The following is a 14,220-nucleotide window of genomic DNA, read 5'->3' as shown; positions in this document are numbered from 1 at the left end:
GACCATCTGGGGAATGAACTAGCAGATGGAAGACCTCTCTCTCTCTCTTGCCTCGCCTTCTCTGTGTAACTCCAACTTTCAAATAAATAAATAAATCTTTTTAAAAAAATAATAATATCATTTAGGGTTGAGACAGACCAATTTAAAATTAAAGTCACCCTTTACTCTGTCATCCTTATTAATGACTCATCAATAGTATTCACTTTACTGCATTTAACTCTGAGGAAATAAAAAATATTTTTAAAAATTTTTATTATTTAACTAAAAATAAAGTTATTTTACCCCAGTGAATCTGGGTCTGCAAACTGGTTTTCTTAGAAGGACCACAGTAAGATAGAATGAGAGGTCCTGAGACACATCAGGGTTCAAATATCAGTTCTGCCATCCCCAAATTAATCAAGCAATCAGAGTTCTGGCTTGTCCTCTGTAAAACAGAAGCAATTCCATCTAACTCCTACCTAGATGAAACCATAGCATGGTGTGAAAAGCCCATTCAAGATTAACAAAATGCTGTCTCTGTGGAACTAGCACTACTTGGGGAAGTCAAACAAGCGCTCAGAAAAGCAGTAAAGGACAAGAAAGAACCTGACACAAGAGAAAGGGTGACAAGAGAAAAGGTGTTTGTGCCTAAGGCAATGGCCCCCATGGTGCAGCACTTAGGGCCACACCTGAGATGCCTTCATCCTGGGCAGGCAGAGGGGAAGTCTTCCACTTCTGATTCAGCTTCCTGAAAATGTGCACCCTGGGAGCAAATGATGTTTCAAGTACTTAGGTTCCTGCCACTCACATGGGTCCTATTCTCCTGGCTTCAGCCTGGCACAGCCCTGACTGCTGCAGGCATTTAGGGAGTAAAGCAGCAGATGGAAGCTCTCTGCCTTTCAAATAAAATGAAAATAAATAAATAAATAATATTGAGTCCAGCACTGTGGCCTAGTAGGTTAAGCCTCTGCCTACAGTGCCTGCACAGGTTCAAGTCCCAGTGTATGGGCACAGGTTCAAGTCCCAGCTGCTCCACTCTTGATCCAGCTCCCTTCTGATGGCCTACGAAAGCAGCAAAAGATGGCCCAGTTTCTTGAGGCCCTGTACCCATGTGGCAGACCCAGAAAAAGCTCCTGGCTTCAGATCAGCCCAGCTCTGCCTGTTGCAGTCATTTGAGGAATCAATCAGCAGATGGAAGACCTCTCTGTCTTTCCTACTCTTTGTAGCTCTGTCTCTCAAATAAATAAATAAATCTTTAAAAAAAAAAATAAAGGGGAAAAAAGGGGGTGGGCCCAACATTGTGGCACAGTGGATTCAACCACTGCTTGTGACTCTGGCATCCCATATCGGAGTACTGGTTCAATCCCAGCTACTCCACTTCCAAACCAGCTCCCTGCTAAGGTGCCTACAAAAGCAGCAGAAGATGGCCTCAGTACTTGGGCCCCTGCCACCCATGTGGGCAACCTCGGTGGAGTTCTAGGTCCCTGGCTTCAGCCTGGCTCAGCCCTGCCCATTGTGACTATTTGGGGAGTGAACCAGAGGATGGAAGATCTCTGTCTCTGTCAATCTCTCCCTCTCTGTCACTTGTGCTTTTCAAATAAACAAATCCTTAAAAATAAAGTTGGAGGGGGAGACTTATCAGAGTACTTATTGAGTGCCTCTACCCACTAGGCACTTAAAATACAATAATGAATGAGAAGGTCTCTGCCCTCAAGGAGATTATCTACTTGTCAGAAAGACAACAGGTAAATAGCAGTAAGTGGTTGAATGGAAGCAAACTGATGCTAAGATAGTTTCTTTTTATAGAGCAGTCAGAAAGTGATCAGGAAATAACCCATCATTAACAGCTACAGGCAAGGATAGTTAAGGAGGTGAACAGCAGAGTAAAATGTGTTTCAGGAAGAAACTTTAGAATCCTGCAAAAGCCCTAATGAAAGCCAGTTGGAAAAGAAGTCCAGGAATTATGAGCTGATGAGCAAACCCACAGCAGGGAAGGAGGTGATGGGCCTGGGATAAGACTTGAGAAATATGCAGGGACCAAGATATTATAGGACCTTGTAGACCACAATTTGGACCAAATTGTGCAAAAGTGTGTATTCCAACTTGAGACATTTGGACTTGTATAACAATCAGGGATGCAAAAGGAGATTTTAAAAGGAGAAATACGAGATGAGTTTGTTTTAAAGGGGGATGGGTAGAACTGGTATGGAGGAGGCTGGCTACAATGGGGAATAAAGACAGCTTTTAGAGACCACTCAAGAAAGGCCTCCCCTCCCCTCCACCCTCCTGTCTGTCTCTCTCTTTCTACCTTTCAAATAAATAAATAAATCTTTTAAAAAAATAAAAGGCCTAAGGAAGAGTCAATATACACAAAGAACTCCAGAGGCAAATCTAAAGTGTGACTGGAAGCCCTCAGGTTCTACAACCTGGCCTGTTAGTCCCAAAGGTACTGACCTGCAATGGGAGAGCTGTTTAAGCCCTCCACTGCATCGGGGCTCTGACCCTACTGTGACAACAAGAAGGGGGACCAGTACACAGAGATAATTATCCACTGTCTCTCTGACAGATGACAGACTAAGGTTCCCAGGACCTTTGGATTCAAATTCCCTTCCTGCCCCTTTAGGGGTGAAGCACTGGCAGATCCCTTTAAGTCAATTTCTCCAAATACCAGGGGCTTCAAAATATTCATGGAAAATTCATATTATAATGTTATTTTTCCACAAATTTTATGAAGCCTGCTCACATGGTCTGCAGATGATGACTGGTGTCAGAATCACCCGGGAGTTTGAGCAACCTGCAGAAACCTGGTCACCATCCCATACCTACTCAATCACAGTTATCCAGGAGTAGAAAACTAAAATCTGCATTTTAACCCAAGTATTCTATCTTCTATCTTCACTCCCATGGATAAGTCTGACTGGAAAAAGGCCCTTACTTGAAGCTGGCTGGCAATGTCAAAATGAGAAGATTGTATAGAGCCAAAGCGTCAAGCCTACACACAGAATAAGGATCTGGAAAGAGATGTCATGAATAGATTAAGGAATTTGAAGGCCCCAAAGCAGAAGGCAGAACATCAGAACATGGGGCTTAAAGAAAGGGACTAGAGTTGGGCTGCAGTGGGTTGGTTAAGCTATCACTGGTGATAGCTCATCCTATATGAGCACAGGTGGAGTCCTGGCTGTTCCACTCCTGATCCAGCTCCCTGCTAATGTGCCTGGAAAAGCAGCAGCAGATGGTCCACGTATTTGAACCCCTGCATCCATGTGGGAGACCAGATGGAGTTCTGGTTCCTAGTTTCAGTCTGCCCCAGCCAACTGAGGAGTAAACCAGCAGATAGAAGATCTGTCTGTAACTTTCAAATAAATAAATATTAAAAAAGGAAGGGAGGGAGGGAGGGAGGGAGGGAGGAAGATTTCCTTGGGGAAATCACCAACAACGGTCACCATCACCAGCAACCTTGGGTTGGTTTCCCAGAAGAACTCTAAGAGGACAGTGCAGGTGCCTCACCTTGCATAGGCCGGATGACTGGGTCATAGATTACCCAATCTGTGCACACAATCACTCTACCCAACCTTCAGAAGAGAACACACCCCTCTTCATTAAGTACTATTTCTGTACTCACAATCCTCTCTCAGCCTGTGGGGAGAGCTCCAGCCCACACAGAAAAACACAGAGAAAACTGCCACTAAAGGCTACTGACTAGCACTACTCACCAAGACTGTCAACTTGGCATGTCAAGGACCATTCCACATCACAAACCTTGAAGCCCACTTCTACATACTCTCAACTCCCACCATCTATGCCCATCTAGCTAGTCTTTTACTGTTTACAATCATGTCTTAGAGAATCCCACCCTATATTCTCATAATCTTCCCCAAAATTCAGAGAAATTCCACAGGATCAAGCTCAGCAGACTCCTGAACTCTAGAAGCTGCTAAAGCCTGTTCCTCTTCTGCCTGGTTCAGTGGGACAAGCAGAAGAGGGGAGAGGAGAGTACTTACTCCCTTCATACCACCTAAAGGGAGCTCCAGGACTGCTGCAGGCTTCTGTATAGGAAATTCATTCCAAAGATAAGCTAGCTGAACTTGGTATATTTTAAAGAACACAGAGTAGAATCTTGGCAGCAAAAGGTGAGATGGGGTGGGGGGCAGTGGAGCAAGGTAGGATTTCTGGGGATTTGATTTTAAAGTAAATAGCACGCCAGCGCCTTGGCTCACTAAGCTAATCCTCTGCCTGCGGCGCCGGCACCCCGAGTTCTAGTCCTGGTTAAGGCGCTGGATTCTGTCCCGGTTGCTCCTCTTCCAGGCCAGCTCTCTGCTATGGCCCAGGAGTGCAGTGGAGGATGGCCCAGGTCCTTGGGCCCCGCACCCGCATGGGAGACCGGGAGGAGGCACCTGGCTCCTGGCTTCGGATTGGCACAGCGCGCCAGCCACAACGCGCCGGCCGTGGCGGCCACTTGGGAGGTGAACCAACGAAAAGGAAGACCTTTCTCTCTCTCTCTAGCTCTGCCTGTAAAAAAAAAAAAAAAAGTAAATAGCACAAAAAATGCAAAGAAAGTAATAGGCAATCTCACTCAAACCCTTATATGTCAAATAGTTGATCCTTCCTATAATCCAAAACCTGGTCCCAGATTAAAGAGGTAATAATAATAAAGATGACTGAAGTAATCCCCAAGATTATTTATGACTCTAATCCTGATTCACTTGTCCTGTCCCTTTTTACACTCCACCTACTATCTTAATTCTCTAAGTTTCTAAGCCAGTGATTCAGCTTCCTGTTTCAGTTTTGCCTTACCTTATCCCTCAGGCCTTTTGCTTCTTTCCTTGTTTAGGATTGCACTCCACTCTGAATTACTCTACCTTCAGCCACCCAGAGTAAACAGACTGCCTACTCAACTCTTCATTGCACATGTCCCCTCGTTCAGTCTGTTTACCCTGTGTTCGTGAATGTGACTTGGAGAGACACACACATGTTAGATGGCTCATCCTAGTAAACACTTTGGAATCACCAAAGACCATTGGGTAAGGGAATGACAATGAGCCAAGGACCAAATTCTGAATGCAAGAGACTACAAGCAAATATGCAAATAAGCCAGAAAAAAAAAAAAAAAACCACAGACTGCTATGCTATGCAAAGAATTAAAGTAAGTTATGGCACAGTGGGCTAAACTGCCACTTGGGACATCACCAGTTCCAATTCTGACTACTTGGCGTTTGTGGTCTAGCTCCCTGCTAATGCACCTAGGAAGCAGTAGATGATGGCTCAAGTATTCTGAGGTCCTGCCACTCACGTAGGAGACCTGAATGGAGTTCCTGGTTCATGCCTTTGGCCTGGCCCAGCTCTGGCTGCTGTAGCCAACTGAGGAGTGAACCAGCAGACAAGAAATGGATCTCTCTCTCTCTGTCACTATGCCTTGCAAATAAACAAATATTTTTTTAAAAATAAAAGAAGGTAATAATAAGGTAATATGAAAGTATATGGGTGGCTACTGAGAATCATTGGGTGGTCAGGGAAAAGCCTTTCTGAAAAGATGACATTTAAAAGCAACTATCTTGGCCGGCGCCGTGGCTCAACAGGCTAATCCTCCGCCTGCAGTGCCAGCACCCCGGGTTCTAGTCCTGGTTGCTCCTCTTCCATGCCAGCTCTCTGATGTGGCCCAGAAGTGCAGTGGAGGATGGCCCAGGTGCTTGGGCCCTGCACCCCATGGGAGACCAGGAAAAGCACCTGGCTCCCAGCTTCGGATCAGTGCAGTGCGCTGGCCGCAGCACGCCAGCCGCAGCAGCCATTGGAGGGTGAACCAACGGCAAAAAAGGAAGACCTTTCCTTCTGTCTCTCTCTTTCTCACTGTCCACTCTGCCTGTCAAAAATTAAATAAATAAATAAACAAATAAATAAATAAAAGCAACTATCTCAATAAAATGAAGCCAGCCATCCAAAGACCAAAAAGAAAAGCATTCTAGGTGGGGCTAACAACATGTGCAAAAGTCTAGTGAGAGTACCACTGACATTTCTGTATAATCAAGGAATGATATCACAGTCATTTTCACATTTTATAAAGATCACTCTGCTAAAGTGTGGAAAATGCAATGCAAATGGGGTAAGATGAACTCAAGACTAGAAGCAGAGGTGACAGCAGGTTATATGGACTAAGAGGAAAGGACAAAGAGATTACGACTATATTCATATAGCATTTACTGGGCATCAATCTATTGTTCTAAGCATTTTGCTCCATTTAATCCTCAAAAATGTTCTATTTTATAAATAAATAAACTAAGGTACAGGGTAGTAGCAATGAAGAAGGAAAGTGATTAGACTGAATAAATATGGAGGAGGTAAGGTGGACAAGTCCTGGTGACTGAGAGATGTGAGAAGGTAACAAAGGTCTTACCAAACACTAGCAGGTTTTGACAAACAGCTTCTGCATAGTGTTTACAATGTGTATGATATAGCACCAAAGAAGGAGCAAGTGGGAAAAAGCAGGGGGCCTCATTTTGCCATGTCTACAGGACATCTCAGCAGAGCTGTTCATGTGAGTAGTTAGGAATTCTGGTATTAGGTGTTCTGCACTGGGGACTTTGGAATTATCTATATGCAGACGGTAACTGAAGTTGTCAGAGAGGTTGAGATCATCCTGGCAGAGTGCAAGAAAAGGCCATGGGCAGAACGCCAACACAATAAGGGGGAACCAGCACTGTGGCACAGTGGGTTCAAGCCATGGCATGTAATGCTGGCATCCCATATAGGCACCAGTTTGAGTCCCAGATGTTCCATTCCCTATCCAGGACCCTGCTGATGCACCTGGGAGAATGGGGGAGGATGGCCCAGGTCCTTGGACCCCTGCACCCGAAAGGGAGACCCAGACAAAGCTCTTGGATCCTGGCTTTGGCCTGGCCCAGCCCATGGTTACGGCCATTTAGGGAGTGAGCCAGCAGATGGAAGATCTCTGTCTCTCCTTCTCTCTGTAATTCTGGCTCTCAAATAAATAATATAAACCTTTTTTTAAAAAAAGAAAACACAAGGATCACTTCTAAAGAACAAAAGCTGGAAATGCCTTAATTTTTCTCCATAGGAAAATAGCTAAATAAAACACATATACGCATTCCATGAAATTCTATACAACAGTTAAAAGAGTAAGATATATCTTTAAGAACATGGAATACTATCAAGATACATTATTGAATCAAAGCAGCAAATATCTGAATGCTATATAAAATGTGATATTATTTGTATAAATAAGTAAAACAAAACAACCTTTAAATTTTTCTGTGCTCATATACCTATATGGAAATACATAGAAAAAGGTCTAGAAGGTACATTCCAAATCACTAACATGTCATCTCTGAAAGAATACAGAATAATTGAAATAGTGGCAGGTGACGGGATGGGGAAAAGCCAGTAGTAGTTAAAATATTATCAACAATGATTTCATATTTTCTTTTTATAAAAGATTATGTGTTGGGGTAGGCATTATGGCATGGGGGATTAAGCTGACACTTTGGATATCTGCATCCCATATCAGAGTACCTGGGATCAAGACTTGCCTCCACATGGCTCAAGTGCTTGGTCCCCACCACCCACCATGGGAGACCTGAATGGAGTTCCCAGCTCCTGGCTTTGGCCTGGCCCAGCACTAGCTGTTGAATTTGTTGAGTAAACTGGTGGATGAAAGACCTCTCTCTCATTCTGACTTCAGAATAAATAAGCATTTTTAAAAGATTATTTATTGGAGCTGGCGCTGTGGCACAGAAGGTTAAAGCCCTGGCCTGAAGCATCGGTATCCCATATAGGCGCCAGTTCGAGACCCAGCTGCTCCACTTCCCATCTAGCTCTCTGCTATGGCCTGGGAAAGCAGTAGAAGATGGCCCAAGTCCTTGGGTCCCTGCACCCACGTAGGAGACCTGGAGAAAGCTCCTGGCTCCTGGCTTTGGATCTGTGAAGCTCCGGCCATTGCAGCCAATTGGGGAGTGAACCAGTGGATGGAAGACCTCTCTCTTTCTCTCACTCTTGCTCCCTCTGCCTCGCCTTCTCTGTGTAACTCTTTCAAATAAATACATAAATCTTTTTTAAAAAAGATTTTTACTACATTCTCTATCCAGTAGTCTTCAAAATATTTTTTTTTCATAAAAGAAAAACCAGAAGAGGCAGTCTACAAAGGATATCTTTCACTTCAGATACTAAATGTTCTCTGTTCCTCCCACCCTCCACTGACCTTGATGCTCATTCTCATCTTCCAGCTTCCCATCTGCCTGCATCTGAAATGTTAATACCAAGGGGCTGGCACCATGGCTCACTTGGTTAATCCTCCACCTGCGGCGCCAGCATCCCATATGGGTGCCAGTTCTAGTCCTGGTTGTTCCTCTTCCAGTCCAGCTCTCTGCTGTGGCCCGGGAGGGCAGTGGAGGATGGCCCAAGTCCTTGGGCCACTGCACCTGCATAGGAGACCAGGGAGAAGCACCTGGCTCCCAGCTTCAGATTGGTGCAGTGCCAGCCATAGCAGCCACTTGCGGGGTGAACCAATGGAAGGAAGACCTTTCTCTCTGTCTCTCTCTCTCTCTCACTGTCTATAACTCTGTCAAACAAAAAGAAAAGAAAAGAAAAGAAAAGAAAAGAAAAGAAAAGAAAAGAAAAGAAAAGAAAAGAAAAGAAAAGAAAAGAAAAGAAAAGTTAACACCAAAATCCTTAATTCCACATTCTGTCATGAATCCTTGGCCCCACCAATCCTTCAGCCTGGTCCACCACCCCAGAAAGGGATACAGCCACACATGAGGGACATGGGTGCAGATGCCAGCTTTAAGAACAGGGATCAGGCTGGCGCCGCGGCTCAACAGGCTAATCCTCCGCCTTGCGGCGCCGGCACACCAGGTTCTAGTCCTGGTCGGGGCACCGGATTCTGTCCCGGTTGCCCCTCTTCCAGGCCAGCTCTCTGCTGTGGCCAGGGAGTGCAGTGGAGGATGGCCCAAGTCCTTGGGCCCTGCACCCCATGGGAGACCAGGATAAGTACCTGGCTCCTGCCATCGGATTGGCGCGGTGCGCTGGTTGCAGCGCGCCGGCCGCGGCGGCCATTGGAGGGTGAACCAACGGCAAAAGGAAGACCTTTCTCTCTGTCTCTCTCTTTGTCCACTCCTGCCTGTCAAAAAAAAAAAAAAAAAAAAGACCAGGGATCAGCAGGGCAGGTATTGTGGTACAGTGGGTTAAGCCACTTCCTGCAATGCCAGCATCCTACGTGAGCAGAGGTTTGAGTCTCAGCTGCTCTACTTCAGATCCAGCTCCTTGCTAATGCAAAATGAAGTACCTGGGCCCCTGCCACCTACAGGAGAGACCATATGAAGCTCCTAGCTTTGACTGGCCCAGCCCTAGCCATTGCAGCTATTTGGAGAGTAAACCAGCAGATGGAAGATTTCTTCTCTCTGTCTCTGTTGCTCCCTAACTCTGATTTTAAATAAATAAATAAAGCTTTAAACAATTTTTTTTAAACAGGCATCAGGTGCCCATGCTGATCAGCAGAAATCTCAAAGGAAAACATAGTTGAAGTTTTGGGAAAAGCTCTGGAGTGCTAGGGAAAAGGGCTTGGCATCAGTCAGGCAAAGTCAGGGAAGTAGTGTGAGGTGACCTACAGAGCGAGCTCCTTCCTTTGGTAAAGAAGTGCACTGCTGTAAACACGGCATAAACCAAACCTCTGGCAAAAGGAGCTGGGGCGAGCTGCATTCTGTGAAAAGCCTGGGGTGTGTGTGGGTGGGAAAGTGGGGGTGTCTAAGACAATCTACAGGAGTCACAACACAAAGCAGCAATTCCAGTAGGCACAGTATAAAATTGAATAGCTGGAACAGCAGGAGGAGGCTAGAGACTTGACTAGAAAGAAGGTAAGGAGACTCTACAAACAAGGAGAGAGGAAGCTGAGATAAAACCTTTCCTTCTTCAGCAAACAGATCACAGACAACTCTCAGGTGACTGTACTCCTAACTTTCAACTTTCTGTGGTTGAAAGACCATGTATTTAGTCATGTTTTCCTGGTTACCCAAAGAAATTATACTGCCCAGGCATTGCCCAACAGCTGATTCACTGTCAGTTAGTCTCTATCACAGCCTGTTAACCCTCACACCTCACATGGTCATATACCACACAACTCTGGAAAGAAAACAAGCCAATGTGAGCTGTCAAAGTCCTCTGCACACCTGACCTCGCCCTCTGGGGTAAGTTTCATTTCAAAACTGAAAGAAACTGCAAGCTGGGGAAATCCAAAGATCAACAAATCCAGGAATAGGTGGTTCCCAGCAGAAAAGGGTCCCAGGCTACAACTTAAAACAGAAACCAGACCACTGATAAGACATGGTTTATGATGTCTGTCTCCAAGCTTTCAGATTCCTTTTACAAACCTCATGTATATTTTCAATATTTACAACAGGGCATGGCCATACTTATCCAGTGCCTGACTATTAAACACCTAATTCTCCAAGTACTCAAGCAACTTCCTTGTTATTAAATTTTAGACCCACAGGTAGAGAACTCTTTCTACCAAAGGCCATTTGAATATTTATAACATCATTCATGGGCCATTCAAAATTGCCAACTTAAAAATTAGCACAAGCCGGTGCCACGGCTCAATAGGCTAATCCTCCGCCTTGCGGTGCCGGCACACTGGGTTCTAGTCCTGGTCGGGGCGCCGCATTCTGTCCCGGTTGCCCCTCCTCCAGGCCAGCTCTCTGCTATGGCCCGGGAGTGCAGTGGAGGATGGCCCAAGTACTTGGGCCTTGCACCCCACGGGAGACCAGGAGAAGCACCTGGCTCCTGCCTTCGGATCAGCGCGGTGCGCTGGCCGCAGCACGCCGGCCGCGGCGGCCATTGGAGGGTGAACCAACGGCAAAGGAAGACCTTTCTCTCTGTCTCTCTCTCACTGTCGACTCTGCCTGTAAAAAAAAAAAAAAAAAAATTAGCACACAATATTTATTGAATTTTGAGTCCTGCCTGCAGTTGCTTTGGTAGGGCCAGACCAAATAATGTTTCTACCCATTTTAGACCTTAGGGAGAGCTTTAGTAACTGAGAAACCAGGAGACTTGTGAATTCTTCAGTTCTTCAAATAAGTTAAGTTAAGTTTTAATTGTAATGAATTTAGCAATTCCTCCTTTTTTCATCTCCCCAAAAACCCTTGGCAAAGTGTTTTTTTTTTTTCAACAAAAAATTTATTTATAACTCCATCTGGGTCCTCCTATGGGGTGGCAGGGGCCCAAGTACTTGTGGCAGCCTCCGCTGCTTTCTCAGGTGCTGGGAGCTGGACTGGAAGCAGAGCAGTCAGGACTTGAACCAGCTCTCCAATATGGAAAGCTGGCATAAAAAGCAGCAGCTTAGTCTGCTGCACCACCACACTGGCCCCTTTGGCAAAATTTGTCAAAAACTGTCTAAGTTGTTTATAATGGCTCTCTCACTGAGCAATACTCAATATAAAAAAAAGTTTAGTTCATCAAAGGAGCCAGACTATTTGCTTGAGGTCCATTTGTGACTAGCTGTTTGACCTGGGGCAAGTCACTTCACCTCTCTGGGCTGAGTTGCTTCCTCATTTGTAGAGTAAGGAGGCTAGAAACAAAAGGAAGGAGAATAATAAAATGTCCCAGAACGAAAAACAGACTTTTAAGTTCCTAAGTCTAAAAGGCTCAACAGGTACCCAGCAGGGTTATTTCAAAAAGAAACACATCTTAGCATACTATGGTGAAATGGTGAAATTCTTGGTATAAATAAAAAATTCACAAGCGTCTAGAGAGAACAGGCTACTATTTACAAAGGAAAAAGAATCCTACTGGCACTGGATTTTTCATTTACAACACCAGAAATTCAAGACAGTGGAAATATCTTATATACTTTATATAAAGACTATGTCTGGTATCAAAAATTGTAAACCTTGGGCAGGCATTTGGTGAACTTGTTAAGATACCATTTTAGGAGCTGGTGCTGTGGCATAGTGGGTAAAGCCGCTACCTGCAATGCCAGTATCTCATATGGGAGCCAGTTCAAGTCCCAGCTGCTCCATTTCCAATCCAGCTCTCTACTAATGCACCTGGGAAAGCAACAGCAGATGGCTCATGTGCTTGGGCTCCTGCCATTCAAATGGAAGAACTGGTTGTGCTCCTGGCTCCTGGCTTCAATCTGTCCCAGTCCTGGCCATTGTGGCTGTGCTCCTGGCTCCTGGCTTCAATCTGTCCCAGTCCTGGCCATTGTGGCTATCTGGGGAGTGAACCAGCAGATGGAAGATTTCTCTCTCTCTGCCTCTGCCTCTCCTTCTCTGTAACTCTGACTTTCAAACAAATAAATGTTTTAAAAAAAGATGCTCTTCAGAAGCTGTATACCATATTAAAGTTTCTAGATTCAAGTTCTGGCTCTGCTTCCGCTTCTAGCTTCTTGCTAATATGTACCCTGGAAGACAACAGGTTGATAGTTCAAGTGGTAGGTCTATGGCAGCCATGTGGGAGACCCAGATTAGGATCCAGGTTCCTGGCTTTGGCTTGGCCCAGCCCAGCTGTTGTGGGCATTTAGGGAATGAACCAGGGAATGGACAATCTCTCTGTCTTTCAAATCCAGAGAATGGAAGACCTCACAGTTTTTCAAATAAAATGAAAATAAATAAACTTAAAAAAAAAAAAGGGAATCCCTAACTGAACCAAGACATCAATGAAGATTTTATAAAAATTGGACACTGTCTCTCCCTCTAACTCTTGCCTTTCAAATAAATAAAATAAATATAAAACCACGGTGGGGAGGAGGGGCAGCATTCTGGTGTAACGAGTTAAGCTACCTACAATGCCAACATCCTATATGGGCACCAGTTCATGTCCTAGCTGCTCCACTTCCAATCCAACTCCCTAGGAAAGCAGCGGAAGATGACCCAAGTCCTTGGGCCCCTGCACCCATGTGGGAGACTCCGATAAAGTTCCTGGATCCTGGATCCTGACTCCTGGCCTCGCCCTGGCCTAGTCCCAACTGCTATAGCCATTTGGGGAGTGAATCAGCAGATGGAAGATCTCTCTCTCTTCCCTTCTCTCTCTCTGTAACTCTGCCTTTCAAATAAATAAAATAAATCTTAAAAAAAAAAATTGGACAAATAGACTGTGAAAGTATTACCCATGCCCCTCTTCTAGGAAAATCACTCAAAAAAAAAAAAAAAAAAAAAGTCCCAGATTAATAATTAAAATTGGGACAGAACTGAGAAATACAAAATACACAAGAAACACATGTTTTCTCTCCCAGAAAAAAAAACTCTTAATGAGGTTGGACCAGATGACTTCTGATGGCCTTTCTCAGCACAAACTATTCTGTAGACAAGGCTCTGGCAGTCTGGGATCATGAGTTGGTTCATCACCTAGTGGTCTGATGAAGGAAATGCAGTTCCTCAAGTGCCCGGATAAACTTCCAGCCATTTTGTGAGCTCAGTGTGCAGGGCAGCAACCTCACCTCCAAGCAACTACAAGCATAAGAGACTGAAAACCTTGTTCACTCATTCATTCTCCAAGTATGTGGGGAAGGACCATTTTATGCCTAGATAATCCTAAGAAAGGGAACACAGATCTGTTAGGATGCATTTGCAAACTAGTGAAAGGTAAAGATTCTTTCTGTGCAGATAGCTCTGAATTGAAAGCAAGTTTAAATGCTATGACAAAACTGTAAATATGTCTTATAAACAGGAAAGTTCACAAGATTGGCATGTGGAAGATGGATTATATTTACCTTGTATGAGTCCACGAGACTGGCCTAAAATTAATGAGAAGTTTCAATTAGACTTCAGTTCAAAACACACATAACTTTCTACCAATAAGAGCTATTAACAAGCAAATAATGTTCTCAAGAAGTGATGACCACCTCATCTTCAGATATATTCACATAGAATTGGAATGATCATTTGTTGGGGGAACATTAGAAAGCTTTTTTTTTTTTTTTTTTTTTTTTTTTGACAGGCAGATTTAGACAGTGAGATAGAGAGAGAAAGACAGAGAGAAAGGTCTTCCTTTCCGTTGGTTCACCCCCCCAAATGGCAGCTACGGCCGGCGCGCTGTGCCAATCTGAATCCAGGAGCCAGGTGCTTCCTTCTGGTCTCCCAGCAGGTGCAGGGTCCAAGCACTTGGGCCATCCTCCACTGCCTTCCTGGGCCACAGCAGAGAGCTGGACTGGAAGAGGAGCAACTGGGACAGAATCCAGTGCCCCAACCGGGACTAGAACCTGGGGGGTGCCAGCACCACAGGCAGAGGATTAGCCAAGTG

At 44.8% G+C, this 14,220-nt stretch overlaps 1 non-coding gene across 50 annotated transcripts in view; it reads right to left on the bottom strand.

Annotated features, from left to right (window-relative positions):
* LOC103347661 (uncharacterized) overlaps positions 1–14,220 on the bottom strand; it is a 103,248-nt gene that overhangs the window by 70,693 nt on the left and 18,335 nt on the right. For 25 of the 50 annotated variants that reach the window (XR_016229311.1, XR_016229312.1, XR_016229296.1 and 22 more), the window contains one exon: positions 13,691–13,714. The exons of 17 other annotated variants lie outside the window; for them this stretch is intronic. This is a non-coding gene — a transcript (uncharacterized LOC103347661). Of the gene's footprint in view, positions 1–4,373; positions 4,489–13,690; positions 13,715–14,220 lie in introns of all 50 variants that reach the window. 8 more of the 50 variants (XR_016229293.1, XR_016229285.1, XR_011386567.2 and 5 more) reach the window with 2 other exon arrangements.

This window comes from Oryctolagus cuniculus, chromosome 2 (assembly GCF_051225735.1).
Source record: "Oryctolagus cuniculus isolate XC-2025 breed Fujian yellow rabbit chromosome 2, ASM5122573v1, whole genome shotgun sequence".
Lineage (NCBI taxonomy): Eukaryota > Metazoa > Chordata > Mammalia > Lagomorpha > Leporidae > Oryctolagus > Oryctolagus cuniculus.
Note: the sequence above shows the minus strand (reverse complement) of the source record. Positions and strands in the feature narration are given on the sequence as shown.